The sequence below is a fragment of the Camellia sinensis genome, chromosome 13 (assembly GCF_055761805.1).
Source record: "Camellia sinensis isolate YWXY chromosome 13, ASM5576180v1, whole genome shotgun sequence".
NCBI classification, from domain to species: Eukaryota; Viridiplantae; Streptophyta; class Magnoliopsida; order Ericales; family Theaceae; genus Camellia; species Camellia sinensis.
The window spans coordinates 61,984,994-62,001,496 of record NC_138973.1 but is presented as its reverse complement, the minus strand read 5'-3'; the positions used below and the strand labels follow the sequence as shown (position 1 = coordinate 62,001,496).

Below are 16,503 nucleotides of genomic sequence, written 5' to 3'. Positions count from 1 at the left end.
AATAATAATATTTCAGGATTGGCTAGACCACCTTCCCAAATTTTGGGATTTATCCGTAACTTCCCCATGAATAAAATGTTATTGTAATTATTAGGGTAATTTAACTTTGCAGTTGTAATTTTTAGTATTTTGAGATAAAATTTAATTTTGCCATTTTTTTAACGATGAATTTAATTAAAAAAAAATTGGGGGGGGGGATAAGATTTAAATATTTTTTTTAACTATATATAGCATAAACCCCAAGGGGTTGGTCTAGTGGGTGCAATTTGCGCCCTAGAGGTGTGCTCCCTTTAGGTCTCAAGTTCAACTCCCTTTAGGAGCAATCTGCTCCTTGAGACCACACCCGTGGGTTCTACCTAATCCACGTGGAAGGGACGTTTTGCGTGGGTTCCGGAATTAGTCAATGTACGCATAAGCTGACCCGAACAACTAGTCATCAAATATATATATATATATATATATATATATATATATGTGAAGGCTTCTAATGGTGTTGACGTTTCATATTTTGAGTTTTTTTAGAAGTGAAAGCTCTTGATGGTGTTAACATTTCATAATATGAGTTTTTTCCAAAGAGAAAGCCCCTTATGGTAACAATATGAAAAATGCCTTGTAGCTCGAAAAGAGAGGGGCTCAAATGGCCCGAATGGGTATTTACCGGACAACTAGTCGAATGATCACGTAAAACACTTGTCTACCGCGATTGTCACCTTGATGACCGTGGCTGTCAGCCTCTCGCCGAACGACCGGCAAGATGAATTTCAAGCCATTCGGATCAAGCTCAAGTTTGAGCTACACAGTAATGTTGTATTAATATTTCATATTTTTAGTTTTTTCAAAATGTCCTTATCATTTGGTATTTATGTAAAAATTATATTAAGATGACGATGAAACTCAAAATCAACATTATAAATTTGATAAAAAAAAAAAAACACTTATCATTTAAATAATACATACTATATATATATATATATATATTTCTTTATTATTGTTTTTATAATATATATATATATATTTTTTTTTTTTTAAATTGCAGATACGTAAGAATACAGCTCATTTTTTAAGTATACAAAGCTTGACTTGACACAAGAGTTGTTCTTACAATTGACTCGTATTGCTGGTTTCAATTGGCACGTGGTAGCAACCACATTATGACATCATCACATCGCTTGCAATGACGATTGTGTTTTTTGTTTGAACTTGCAATGAGGACTTCAACCACAACTTTCACATCACAAAATAACTTTAACGATAAGTTAGGCCTAACACTACTTCCAATAATTTATTAAATTTTTTATTTAATTTAATTTTAAATTTCAATAAAAAATTCTTTTTATATGAATTATTCCAATTCTATCATCAAATTTTTATCGAAATCTTTTTAAAAAACAACTTTCTCATTCTAAATTTCATTTTTCATTAATTTTGACAAAAAAACTCAACTCCAATCCTTCATTTTTTATGTTCATCAAATTTAAGTGAAAAAATACTTATTAAAAATCTGGTGAAAGATTTGGTTCATCCTTAATTTAATAAAAAATTTACTTCTCCCTTAACTTGATACAAGTTTAATGAAAGGATTAAATCTCATTTTTACTAAAAATTTCATCAAATTTAAACTCAATAAATATAGCGACCCCGGTCTTTTCCCTTTAGATTATTGTATCTGGACTTAGGTTCCGTGGATCCTGTCATTATATATTGGTTGTTGTCGTCCTCTAATCTCTTTGTATTTGAGTTATAGGATGTGTTGGGCAGGTTTGTTACAAGTCGGTTGAGTTTAGATGCCAAAACTAGTTGCCCAAATTTTGACCTGTCCGCTCGAGCGGGAGTTTGACGCTCGAGCGGGGATTCTTTTGTTTCTTGTCCGCTCGAGCAGGGGGGTTTTGGTGCTCGAGCAGGATTATCACCCATCCAGTATTTCCTGTGCAGTATTGGACGCTCGAGCGTGGGATGGGACGCTCGAGCGGAAATGTGTGAGTGCCGCTCGAGCGTGGAGTTGGACGCTCGAGCGGGGACCTGGTTCTGCAAAAGTGCTGGGAGTGCGTATTCGACGCTCGAGCGGGAGTTTGGACGCTCGAGCGGGGAGTCGACTACATCAGTCTGTGATTTCACTTTTTGGATCACTTTTTGACCTACTTTTCTTTCTTAACTTTTAAAAACCGCCCCTTGAGAGTCTCTCTCTCTCTAAACCTGCCTTCTCTCTAAGAATTGATCTACCTAGGGTGAGTATCTAACCTTAGTCCTTTATTAAAAAGATAGAGTGAGTCAAGGGCTTCCATTTAATCTGAACGTTGGGTGGTTTGGAGCACTTTGGAATTTAGGTCTTCATCTTCGTCTTCTCCATTCGGGTTATTTTCTTCGAGGTAGGGATTTCCTACTCCATCCTATAAGTTTTGTTCTAAGTTTTGGTATTTTGATATGTTGGGAGTACTTTGGTAATTTTGGGAAAAAACCCTAGTTGTATTAATAAATTAATTTGTATAATTAATTTAAGGAAATTGGGAAAATTGGTTAAATGCATGAAATTGGGGAATTCATTGATTAAATGGTGTAGTTGGATAATTAAAATCACTCGCCTATTGAATTGTTAATACATTTATTTCCAGTCTAGAAATAACTGTTTTGGGATATCGGTGGAGGATAGTCGTGTTTGTTGTAGACATTGCATGTGGATTAGGGAAAATTGAAACTAATCAATTTGTTTAAGTCATAAATTTAGACTATTGAATTAATACAGAAATTACATATATTGATTGAGCATTGCATATGCATATTGTTTGGGAGGAGATAGGGGATGTACTCCACGGTTTAGGGGAAGATAGGGGATGGACCTCTAAACCGGATTTTGTTTAGGAGGAGATAGGGGATGGACTCCATTAGCATCACTATTATGTGTGCTTATTATATTGAAGTGTTTATACATGTTATTGATACAGCACTACAATGTGTATCAAACGGGAAGTATGAAGTGTTTTGATATGAGCCTGAGTCTCATTTGTTTTGTTGATATTGAAAGTAATGTGAATATGATATATAGTTCACTGTTGTAAGTTTGGCCAGGTTCTGAGCCATGTTGATAATAATGGAAAGTGAAATGTGTCTTAGACATTAGTGTCATGAGACTGTATAATGATACAATTGATTATCTTGGTTAACCATCTATTGAATGCTATAGCTTTATTTAATGCTTATATTTGGTTTAGTATTTGTCTACTGGGCTGTGGCTCACCCTTTATGGGAACATCATTTTCAGGTTCAGGTGATAAGCTACCTCCAAGGACTTAGCTTGGAAGGATTTGACTTTTGGATTTTGAAGACTATCTTCAGTTAGTTGTTTTGATTTGATAGTACATGTAAACATTCAAGCCTAAGGCTTTACTTGTATTTGAGTTAGAACTCATATTTTTGTGTCCAAGTGTTGGCTTGGAAAGATGTAAGCCCGTAGGGCATTTAATTTGATGTTACATGTAATGTTTTTATTTAGAAATACTCTGATGAATGCGATAATGAATTGTTTACTTTAAATATTGCATGTCAGTGACAAATATATAATGAGTCTATTTTGAGGGCATTACAATAAAGGATTAGAGATATTCTAACAAAAGTAGAAATTTTTTTCAGTATGTAATGTATACAATATGTGACTCTAAATAAAATTATAAATGATATCACAAAAATGTATAAGTTAAATACAAATTATTGTAATCACATAAGTTCCACAAACTTATGCGAATTTGTATTTAACTTATGTATTTTTGTAAAATTATTTATGTAAATTTGTGAAAATTTACGTAATTTTGTATAGAATTGTATACAATGTGCATTGTACACCAGGAAACTACCTTTAACAGGCAATTATTCAATAAAATAAATGATAACTTACATTTTGTGCCTTTTATATTTGGTCATTTTCTTACTTTGGCCTTTAAAAAAAAATTTTCTTAGCTTAGCCCTTCATATTTTAAATTTTTTTCCTAGTTTACACCTAACTAATTTCTGTTAAAAATTAAACAGAAAATCACACATTAACAGCCTTGTGGCATAAAAATATTTTATTATATATAACTTACATCTCTAATATAAACTTACTTCAATATAATAATATTTTTTTTTATATTATATGACAATTATTATGTCATTTTCTTTTCTTTTCTTTTTTTTGGACAGAAATTAACTTTAGTAAATTGAAAAAAAAATTAAAATATGAAGGGCCAAAGTGAATAAGAAAAAAAAAAAAAAAACTTTAAGGGTCAAAGAAAAAAAATGATCAAACATAAAAATACAAAAGTGTAATTCACCCTAAAATAAAATACCATATATCATCCGTTTATTATTATTACTTTTGTTACTTTTTATTTTTAATACCACTATCTATATATAAAATAATACTATTATCCTTTTATTCAATAGTCACGAATATAATCTATGTAATATCATTAAATTGGCCGATTTTGGAAAAAAATAAGCTAAAAGTTAATTTTTTGATTTTTTTTGAAAAAATATTTTTAAAAAAATAGAAATATAATGTGACTCAAAAAAAATTTAAAAAATTAAAAAGTTAACTTTTAACTCAGTTGTCAAAATAGGCCATTGTGTTCTTAATTGATGATCTAACTTATTTCGATGTACACCAAAAAATAAAAATAAATAAAAAAGGAAGTTAATTTAATGAAAAATTTAATTGACAATAATAACTTGGAGGCACAAAATAACTTAATGTATTTCATGATTTTTATATATTAACAATATCATATAATATTTTATGACTGTTAATAAATTTTTTTAAAAAGCTAGAGTTAGTAATGAATATATTTATGAATGGATAGAAGTAACGCCGATTAAACATAAGTTGAGAGAAAATATATTAAGATGGTTTGGTCATATACAACGGAGGCAATAGTGAAGATAGGCAATACAATTACAGTAAATGAAAATGCTAAGGGAAAGGGTAGACTTAGATTGATGTCGGATAGTTTAGTGAATAGAGATATAAATTTCTTTAATTTGACTAAGATAAAGCTAAATAGAGAAGAATGATTTATGTAGCCGAGCTCATTTGATGACACTCATAAGACTTGGTTTGATTTGGTTTAATGATTTTCTAAGGTTAACTTCACCCCCAAGGCATCCTTCATCTTTTTTTAATTATTTAAGAGCGAATTACATTAACAGTCCTTATAGTTTGAGATTTGTGTCACTATAGTTACTGACTTTTCAATTGTGATACATTTGATCATAAATTTTGAATTTTGTTCCAAAGCACAAAAAAAGATCTTTCCTTTGTAAATGGTCCTTTTTAAGGACAAAATCGTCATACAACTTAATTTGTGTAGGTTAACTTGTATGTGTGTTTGAAATGTAATGACATTTTTTTTTTAATGAATAATGTTAGAAGTTTCTTAATTATGAAGTTTTGTTTAGTTTGATTTTCAGAAATATTTTTAAGAAACTAAAAATTAAATTAGTGAAAAAAATTAAAACACATTATTTTTATATAATTTTATCTTTTGGGATAGTAGAAATAATTTTTTTTCAATATTTATTTTCGTTAAATTAGCTCATATTTTTCAAAAGTCAAAACACGGCCAAAACTTTGATGTCCTTATCAAATCAATCCATTAAATCAAAAAACTCAAAATTAAAAATATTTTATATATTAAATATATCAATTACATACTCAAGCCCTAATAACCACCCATTACATGATAACTATCCAAAATATTTGTTAACAACAAATATAAAACCATCCAAAAATATCAATAAAAATAACTACCCATTACATGATCATCATACAAGCACATACTAAAAATTAATTAGGTAAAAAAATAAAATATTTATCATTTTTATATAATTTTATCTTTGCCAGGCAAAAATAATTTTTAAAAATTCATAAATAATTTTTTTATATTTATTTTTGTCAAACTAATTTATATTTTATTAAATTGATGACTTTGTCCTTACAATGAAGCAATAGTGTTTTCAATTATTCTTATTTGAAACGAGATTCATAATTTATGATCAAATGTATTATAATTAAAAATTTAGGAATCAAAGTGTTTCAAGTCTCAAATTACAAAAACCGTTAATGTAATTAGTCCATTATTCGATTGTCAATTTGCAATTGAAAAATACGTATCAAAAAGGAAGTCATAACTTTTATAATAAAAGTTACACAAATAAAAATAAAAAATAAAATCCTTAGAGCGAAAAATCCTAATTTCTCAGAAGTTATTATACCTTTTATAATAAAAGTTACACAAATAAAAAAAAAATTAAAAAAAATTCCTTAAAGTGAAAAACCCTAATTTCTCTGGTTATTCGCACAATTGGAAGCTAAAGATTGCTTTGAAGAGTTTTTTTTTCCCCTATAGTTTGGTTAGTTCTATTTATTTTTGTCTTTAATTAGAAAAAATTCAAAATTTTGTCAAATATTTTTACTTTACTAATTTGTTTCGACTAAAGAACCTAAAATTTTTATAAAAATAACTGAATCAAATAATTAAAAATTATAAAAAAAAACCATAAAATAACTAAAATATGGAGAGAGAGAGAGAGAGAGAGAGAGAGAGAGAAACCCATAAAAACAACAAAATACCAGCTAAATTAAATAATTTAAAAATTAGAATACAAAAAAATAAAAAATAATAAAACCAACTGAATGAGCACACTAAAAAAAAAAATACAAAAACACACTAAAATGAACGTTAAAAAAAAAAACTTAATAATACAATTAGAAAATTAGAACACAAAAAATAAAAACCCCATAAAAACAATGAAAAACCAACTGAATGAAACAATTTAAAAATTAGAATACGACACATTGTGAGGGAAATGACTTGAACCATACAAAAGGCTCAGAAATTTAGCTCATAGCTCATGTCAAGAAACATCTACGTTTTGGTTCGGTTTTTGAGTTGGGACTAAATAAACACATATGGACCCAAAAAAAGCTATAAATCAATGACCAAACACTTGACTTTTAATACAAAATTACCAAATTGACCCATATACAAATAAAAAGTCAAAAAAATATTATTTTCAAGTGGAGGGTAATTTTGTCATTCCAATGCAAAAAAGCCAAACAAAAAAACCAAACAAACAAAAAAATCCCAAGCTAAAAAAATTAAAAAAGCCAAAAAGCTAAGTTTACCAAACGACACCTAAATATAGCAAAACATTTGCAGAAATACTTAACTAAATGTAGAACAATGATTTCACAATACATAAATAAATAAGGACTGTGGTAGAGTAACAGCAATAGAAACAACAAAAAAAACAACTTATATAGCACAGTTTCTACATCACAAGAGACCACAATCATACGTAGTATGATCATTTTGGTTACGAAAGAAAATAACCATCAAAACAATACTAGCCAATTTCACCAACATTGATGAAGGTCCCACTAGCAAACCAGTAAGATAAGTTTGCATCGACAATCGCACCACCCTCATCCTTCGCTCTTTCACATACTGATCCATTGCTTCTGCAACTTTATGCATCATCATCTGACTTCGGCTTTGGATTTGATGGACTTCACTAAGTTTCTTATACAAACATCTAGCGAGAACAATAGCATCTTCCAAACCTGCCGAACCACCTTGTCCAAGGAGTGGACCCATAACATGCATTGCATCCCCGGCTACTGTTACTGTTCCTTTTCGAAATTTTCCCAATAGCAAGTCCCATGGAGCACGATATCTCACGTGCGTGGGAGACAATGATTCTACGTCACTGTCTTCGATCATTTGTTGAATTTCAGGTGGGAAACCATCAATTAAGGGTAGGGTTGACTGTATAATAAGGTCTGGATTTTGTAAAGCCCTCGCATCTGTTCATGTGCAGGTAAACAACATAAAAACAAAAAACAAAAAACAAAAAAAGAAAGAGCATACTGCCAGTAGACTGACTTGTGCACATGTGCACATCCTATGCTATTTATAATCACACAGAGAAAGCAACTAGCAAATTAAATCAAATGTCTTAGAATATACTATTACCTTTAGGAGTGGATTGTTGACCCACCATCCAGTTGACTGACTTATCATCAATTGGAACTCTTCCTACCATAATGTTGTTCCTCCTCATTCGGACAAATTCATGGGCAAATGCATGACCACTTGGATACTTCGTCAAACCTCTCACAGCAGACGGGAAATGCTTTTGGGGGTTTTAACTCGAGGAAGTCAGCTACCACCGAATTTGCTCCATCACATCCAATCAAAACCTGCAAGATTAGTAACTTTCCTCTCAAATTGTTTTTAGTTCACTACTGTCAATATTAGTGTTTCATCTTCTTAAAACTAAAATTAGCTGGTAAGTCAAATTCACATGTTGATTTGTTAGGTGCACCTGATGAATTAATGGACCAAGCAAATTTATCCATAAAAGAAAAGAGTGTGCATGAGAAACAAAGTGATTTAATTTATTTTTATTTTTTTTGATATCCAAGTATCCAGGTCAGTTTATGCACACCTCGACTAAGGAGTTGTTTGGGATATTCTAAATAAGTGCACTTTTGACTTTTTATGAAATATGAATTGAGTTTGAAGTGATGTGGTAGAGAGATGATGTGACTTAAATAAGATTATGTGACTTAAATATGGTAGTGACTTTTTGACTTTTTTTTAAGATGCCAAACTTAGCCTAAATCCCAGGGCCTTGAAGTTAAAAACCGGGCAAACCTCCAATGGCCTCAAGGTTTGGATGTTTGGCCTTCGTGGGTTTGAACTTATGACCTGTTGGGTGGTAACCCCTTTGGTTGCTTTCTTCGTCCACTAAGCCAAACCCCTTGGGATTAAGTGATTTAAACATTTGCTTACACAATTTATATTTTCCCTCTTTATTTTGTGTTTAGCTAAGGGATTTGGGAAGAAATTTGGAAACAGAAAGGGAAAAGGTGTTGAAACTAGGTAAAATGTAAATATATTTTTATTCATATTTCACCTTCCTCTTCCCTTTTCCTTTCCAAATCTCCCGACCAAACACAGCATAAAAATTCATCTCTTGTGTTTGAGATATGTTTATCTTGCTCTTTTAAAAAGGTTCTCAAGCTTTGAGCCTAAATTTATTCAAATGGTTGGGTTGAATAATGAATAGAGATTGATTTCATCACAAACCAAATGAAGCCTTCAAGCTTGTATGTGTATTTCGGTGTATGAATTCAAATACCTGATTGTTTTGACAATCTCCAGTCTATTACTCAAATGCCCTTATTGACTAAGGCACAAGACTACAATCTGTATGGATGACATTGCTAAAATTATGTAATAATAGCTCTTTTTGTCGATCCGGCTACAAGTAGCAACCTAAACAAGCCAGAAAAACACATTTTCTAGAGAGTTCTTCATACCCCAATATGCAATTTCTTGCTATCAAATATATAGACATATATATATATATATATATATATTACAACATTATTTGTTTGACTTCATGAGGAAGAGACATCTCCCATGTCACATGAAGTTAGAAATTGATGTTACTAAGTATTGTAAAGGAAATTATTCCAACCTCAAACACACAGGAAGCTAATTTCAATGATCATTAAAGGTCCTTCCTCGATTCAAGCTTTGGAGGACACGGATAAAATAAAAGGGCTAGCTATGCGTGTTTGCAGTACAACACAATTTTCAATAACTTAATAGATGGATCATAATGCTGATCAGGTACATGTGCATGCATAATAAATTGGTTACAGAGTAAGTTATTGTACACAAGTGCCATATAAAAGCAACGCAGTGAAGATCGATGATGAACATTAATTAATTACCTTGGCAACAATACACCTGCCATCAAGCAGTTGGAGAATTGGATTGGAAGTTAAAGCATCCAGCTTAACACCTACTATCTGGCACCCAAAATGTATTGTATGTGGTGGCAAAGCATCTGCTAGTGTATTGATAAGGTCACTCCGCTTCAAGCATCGAGCTTCACCATGCCTATCCTAACAAAAGCTGGCTTAAATTTTTCTGTTTTGGCATTTATTAAAATATATTTAATTGGATTCATTCCATCCCTTTTGTGTAATTAAGTCCCAAATATCCCCAATAACTTTGGGCTCATTAATTTTATAAATTAGAACCCCAATTGAAAAACAGCCTGATTCAGAAAAATAAAATAAATAAATAAAGAAAAGGAGAATTAAACATTTGAGCTTACCCAAATGATGTTTCTTTGGTTGAACCCTTATCAAGCCATACCTCTCGAGCCCTATAATATCCAATGGCCATATAGTTAGAAGTAGTATATATGCCTGGAAACATGCATGAACCATAAACTACTTTGCAATAATTTGAAATTTGCTTCACAATTATCTGTGTTTCGATTTTTAAAGGTTCCACAATCCCCGCAAGGGTGTATGTTGCATGCAGAAACTCATCTGAGAGTAGAAGAAATTTGTGATACATAAACGCTAGAACACTGTTCTGTCTTCTAATTCTGTGCACCTAGCATTTCTGTTTGTGATATAAATAACTCACCGAGGCATCCCGTTTAAATGTCCACACACCCGTTCGTCAGAGACACAACTCTTTTTGAGAGTTGTTATGTGTGATAGAATAGGATGCAACTCTTTTCCAAGTGTTTTGTCCAATAGAATTCAAATTGAAATGAAACTGTAACTCCCAAACAAGTTCCCACATGAGAGGTTTGTCACCACTCCAAGAGGATCAATTGGACACAGGAGGGTGCACCGTGTTATGGTGTGATCACCTCCTATTCCATAATTATTTAGTTGTAATGTAAGAATTACAAAAGAGATTGAAAATTGCAAGCTTATGTTCTTATTCAAAATTGAACTGCCACAAAACCAATTTGAGCTTTTGAGTTACTTGCATCGGCCTAGCTAGGCGATCAAATGGTAATTAATATTTTGGCTCTAGGCATAAATTTTTTTATTAAATTCTACCATTGGTTCAAGGACCTATGTAATCATTCATGTAAAATACACACTCGAGAAAAAACAAAAATAAATTACAAAGAATATGTTTGCATAATAATTTTTCAGAAGAGATATGTGCACAGAAAATTAAGCAAAAATTTAATTGTTGGTCCATATTCAAATCTTGTATGGTGGGGACCACTTCTAAAATCAATCCAACACACACATTAATGCTTTTGTGCATTTATTCTGTGCATGCATTATTGCTCTAATTTTCTGCATTTATTCTATGCATGTAGCCTTGCTCAAAATTTTCTCACTTGCCACTACTACAAAAACAGATAAAGATCACACTTTTTTGGTGTGATATATATTATTTAATCACACCTTTTAAATTTTATTAAAGTGTGATCTTTGAGAGTATGATTAAAAGAGGTCATTTTTAATCATACTTTTTAAGTGTGCTTAATAACATTTAGATCACACTTTTTAAATGTGATTAAAAATATTTAGATCACATCTTTTAAATGTGATTAAAAATATTTAGATCACACCTTTTAAGTGTAATTAAAAATATTTAGATCACATTTTTAAAGTGTGATCTTTGGAAGTGTGATTAAAAATGAATTTAATCACACTTACATTTAGATCACACCTTTTAAGTGTGATTGATAACTAATAAAATCTGTGATAAAAAAAGGATTCGACATATTTGAAAAATAATCAATATTATTTTTGTATACACATTTGAAGAATGTAATACACACTATATACTATATTTTGAATCATAATCACATATTGAATAGAATAACGTCATATATTTCATAAATGAAAATTATATATTCAAAAGTATATACAAAAGATTTAAATAAAAAAAAATTAACTGTGCTTACATATATTAAAAAATGAAAAAACTTAAAAAACTAAGTTCTTTAATTCTTGGACCATATTTTGCATCTCCAAAAAATTTCTGACTTGAAAAATAAAAACACAAATTAATCCAGAAACCGCTGATGCATATGAATAAACTAAAAAGTTAATTCAGCAAACCAAAATAGGAACATTAATCATTTCTGCTTGATCTTAATCCTTTTGGAAGTAACTTCCCTATTAACAATTAGATGCCATAGCAGCTCAATGTCAATGACAATGTAATTAGGAAGTCACTAATGAGCACAGTATTTAAAAATGATAAATCTCAATACAGCTTGTGTACGATCTTTTTGTGAATGTATATTATTATTACTGTTAAACCATAATTCTAGGTACCCATAAATAAATAAATAAAAACTCAAGAATTTACTCCATTGTTTTTTTTTTGGGGGGGGGGTACATGCATTGCAGTTATTATCACCACCAGCAGCAGGTTTTGGAGATGCAGAGGCTGCATTTTCTTTTGCACCTTTGGAGGAAAAAGAAGAGAAAACAGTTACCTATTTCATGCATGTCTGTCTACGAATTGAGTTCCAACCAAACCAGAAAATTTGACATATATGTTAGATGGAAATCTGAAAAAGTCAAATGAAGGCAGATTCTAGGGAGTTCAACCAGCAATTTTAACCAAACTTCAGCAACTCAATATGAACAAATTCACAAACATAATAAAGTAAATAATACCCTATTGGAAATCATGACAAGTTTCTTAGCAACCGAGAAAAGAGCGAGTAACCATACAAAAATTTTGTTAAAAACACTATTAATAAAACATGAAGAAACAGCGAGCAATGAACTAAATCATGGTTTTTTCCCCTTAAAAATTATACCATAAGATTTCCATACCTTTCGTATCTCTATGCAAAAGGAAGCCGTTATAATCAAGCATAGTCACTAACATCATTAGCCTGGTGCATCACACACTTTCGCTTCATCAGGATTCATAAATTTGCCAACTCATATGTAGTTGTTTGGGCTAAAATTCAAAGCTTTTGCTTGGACGTTCATGCTGGACATATCGCACTTCTGTAGCCATAGCCTCTCCAAGAGAGCTTGTCTCTCCAGTAACGGAAACTCAACATGAAGGGAGAAAACTAGAACCTTTCCCCACTCCAACAACCCCAAACCTTCTTATAGAGCTAATGGGTGGCCAATTTGTATGACATCAATAGACCAATGTGACGAGGAACATGAAGACATTGGATGAGCATAAATTGAAGATTATGGATTTACTTTAGTATTATTTTCTTATATATGATTTATTGGGTTTCATTTATTAAATTAGGATTTTCATATTGTAAATCCTATCGTAATGAGTATTTTTAGAAACTTCAATTAAGGTTTCGTAGGATGCCTATAAATAGGCTTCTATGTAATGAATTTGTCATACTTGAATTGATATTGAAGAATAAGATTGAGCTTGGAGAATTGCTATTGTTCAGTTTCGTTATTTTCTTTTCTTTTTCTTTTGGTTTCAATTTTCTCTTCCATCCAGCATCACAATATTAACAAAAATCATGAAATACTCAAGGAATATATGAATTAATGATTACCGAATACACATCACAAGTTAGGATAATTCACTAGCTCCCATGCAAATTTGTAGAAAATTTTTAAAAATTGCCAAATATATGTTCCATTAGGCTACCTGCAAGAACTGGCACCAGTGATCAACCAATGGCCACTGCTTTTCTTCAAAAAGCAACTGCCACATCCCGATTGCAGTATCCAATGCCAAAGATTTCTAACCCTGCGATTGACAAAGAAAATCAACAACTGAAGAGTATTCCACATATCCCAAAGTTGCAAAATATGAAATATCTATTAGACATCACCAGAAAAAGCATCCATTTCCAATTGCTCTTCGGAGAACCGATTATGATTTTCATTTGCAAACAGAAAGAAGAAACTAATTGCAGTCATGTCCTTTGAGGACCTAATCTGATGAGTTTGGGGGGGGGCATAGCCCACCAATCCATGCATTTGACGCTTTACATTACAGTAAAAAACACTATCAATTATGTGATTAGACTAAGCCAAAATTGCAAAACAAAATTACTTCAACTCATGGATTTAATCCTCTAGTGCTGCCTCCCATGCTTCTCCCACATTATAACTAAAGGCCTCAACTGTTTTTTTAGAGGTTTCTACTTCTAGGTAGAAGTTAAAATGTGTTTTTCCACGAGGGTTTTAAACATTTGACCAACTCTGAAGCAGCTAGTGGGAAACACCGACGATCTGGACCATACAAAAACAAAACTGAAACCACTTCCAATAGACTTGTAAGCAAAACAATGACTGGACAATATGACTGTGTTTGGGTTGTCATAAAATAAAAATGTTTTTCTAATTAAACCCATACCCTGATCAACTCTGAAGCTACCCAGTAATTTTTATTCTCAATCCTGTGCTTTATACATGGGGTCATGCTATGGGTTGTCATTAAGGTGAAGAAAATGCCATTACAGTTAGAATTTCAATGCACCTTTCATATATTTTCACAAATTTTTACATATTTTTATACACTTTTTCAATACACTTTTTACACCTACATCAAAGCTAATGACCACCCAATGAGCAGTCATTAGCATTTTCCTTATATATATATATATATATATATTGTCCGCTCTCACTCTCGCTCTAGATACATAGGTCATGTTTGAGAACTAATGTCTATTAATTGCATTAGCACATATGCCGGCATATACTTCCGAGTCAAATTAATTGTCATTAATAAAAAACTATCCACCAAGACAATACAGACAGAAAAGGCGAGCATCATTACAAGGGTATATCATCAATAGAACATGGCATACCACCTCATGAGAAATTATACCAAGGTTGATATATCTTCTAGGAACTTTGACAGTACGACAGAAAACCAATAATGAGAAATGTAAATCCAAGTCTTTATGCTTATTACACATACCTTCTCCTTTGCCCAGCCAAAAGCAAAGTCATAGATCTCACGGAACTTTTCTAGACAACCATATTGAAGATTAGTTCAGTAACAAAATAGTGGAAATTCTAAAGTTCATAAAATCAATCTCCTCATAGAGGGCTCAAGTTCAACATCAAGACAACATTTGAACTGACTTTGTGATGAGCAACATGACATATGAAAAAATAGAAAAATCATGAGTTATAACTTATAACTACTAGCAAGTAGCAACTAATGAAGGAAAAACAATGTCACATTTACATCCGCTCATCTTTCAGCTCAGAAAGCATAAATTGTATCCTGTCACAGAACTTCTCCAGTGAATCTATCCTGATATCAAAAAATAAAAACTTTGTGAAGTTGACATCATAATGGTTCAAGGCTGGTTTTGTTGATTAAGAATAAGCAGCGAATACAACTCAACAAAAAGTTACCCAAGAGCTTGTAAACCACCAATGAACTCCTGCTTGGAAAATTCACACATGGTGGCAGCCTTCATGTGCCAAGAAAGAACTAACTACAGCAAGACAAAAGGTCCATGTTAGCTAGACATTTACATGTTATTAGTTCATTTACTAGATAACTAATAATTCTATCAAGAGAAACCAAAAGAATCTTGATATATAATGTAAACACAGATCCGATTTCATTAATATATATGTCGATATTGGAACAATGCTTGAAAGCTTTTGAAATATATTTAGTCAATAATTCAGCAATGTAAACCAATAAAGTAATAACCTGCTTGAGTATATTCATCAATAAGAGAATGAGGAACTGAAACAGAAGTTTAAGATCTAGTAAAGTGAAAGAGAAGGAAACTACAGTATGCACCTTGTAGCAATTGATGGACAAAAAAATAGGAAATAGTGAGAAAAGAGCTCTATAGATCATCAAAAGTCACTAAGCATGCACTTCTGATCTTGTAGACATTATCATAATGCTGGAGCTTAGAGACATCGTCATTCACTCTTATATGGCAAGCGATGAGAGGCAACAATAAGATCTAGCCAGTATCAACCACGACAAGGTTGAATTGCAACACTGCATGTTACACCTGCATCCTATTTCACTAGGAAAGAAAGCTCCTCAATCAAAGTGATTTCATTCCATTCAGTTAAAGACAACATGCAGCAAACACCCTTTCCATCCATCTCAAGTATTCCAAACCAAACCAAACCAATTCAGCATATTTATGACAAAAGAAAAAAGTAACTTAAAATATATAGCAAATTTAGCACAGAGTCTTGCTTACCTATGTGATCCAATTGGAATGTTTGAGATAGAAAACTTATCTATGTTGTTGTAAGTTAAATTAGAATGCTCCAAAGATCCATTGGTATAATTAACTGGCACCAAGACTGTGAAAGCAAGGAATGCAATAGGAACAAAAAATTTAAGATATTTATATCCTGTGTACAACAGGCTTGAAGCAAAAAAGAGGTTGGAATGGCATATTTTCAAGGTTAGCATATTCCTTTACTTACAATATTGCAAACAACAACCCGTAAAGAACTTCAATTTGAAACAAAAAAGAGGCTGGAATGGCAGAGTGAACCTCAATTAAATTATGAAATAGGAGACCAGAAAAGTAGGAGCTAAGCAAACACAACCAAAACAGATGTAGCAAAAAAGCTGTGCAACTATGGAAAGCCCTTCAGTCAAACATAAACTGAATATAAATCAAGTGAGAGAGGCAGCAGGCTTGAATGAATTGCAATCCACATTGAAATCGTGGGGAATT

General features: G+C 31.7%; 2 long non-coding RNA genes and 1 pseudogene across 2 annotated transcripts; all 3 read right to left on the bottom strand.

Moving 5' to 3' along the window:
- Positions 1-7,297: 7,297 nt before the first annotated feature.
- On the bottom strand, positions 7,298-7,923 carry LOC114286180 (monooxygenase 1 pseudogene; annotated as a pseudogene).
- Positions 7,924-8,009: 86 nt separating this feature from the next.
- Positions 8,010-10,218, bottom strand: LOC145789248 (uncharacterized). Its single transcript, XR_014348909.1, has 3 exons — positions 10,165-10,218; positions 9,776-9,944; positions 8,010-8,230 (listed from the first exon to the last, which is right to left on the bottom strand). It is a non-coding gene; the product is annotated as an uncharacterized LOC145789248 (long non-coding RNA).
- A 4,381-nt stretch (positions 10,219-14,599) lies between these two features.
- LOC145806175 (uncharacterized) lies at positions 14,600-15,919 on the bottom strand. Its single transcript, XR_014348908.1, has 3 exons — positions 15,594-15,919; positions 15,194-15,276; positions 14,600-15,089 (listed from the first exon to the last, which is right to left on the bottom strand). It is a non-coding gene; the product is annotated as an uncharacterized LOC145806175 (long non-coding RNA).
- Between the last annotated feature and the right edge of the window lie 584 nt (positions 15,920-16,503).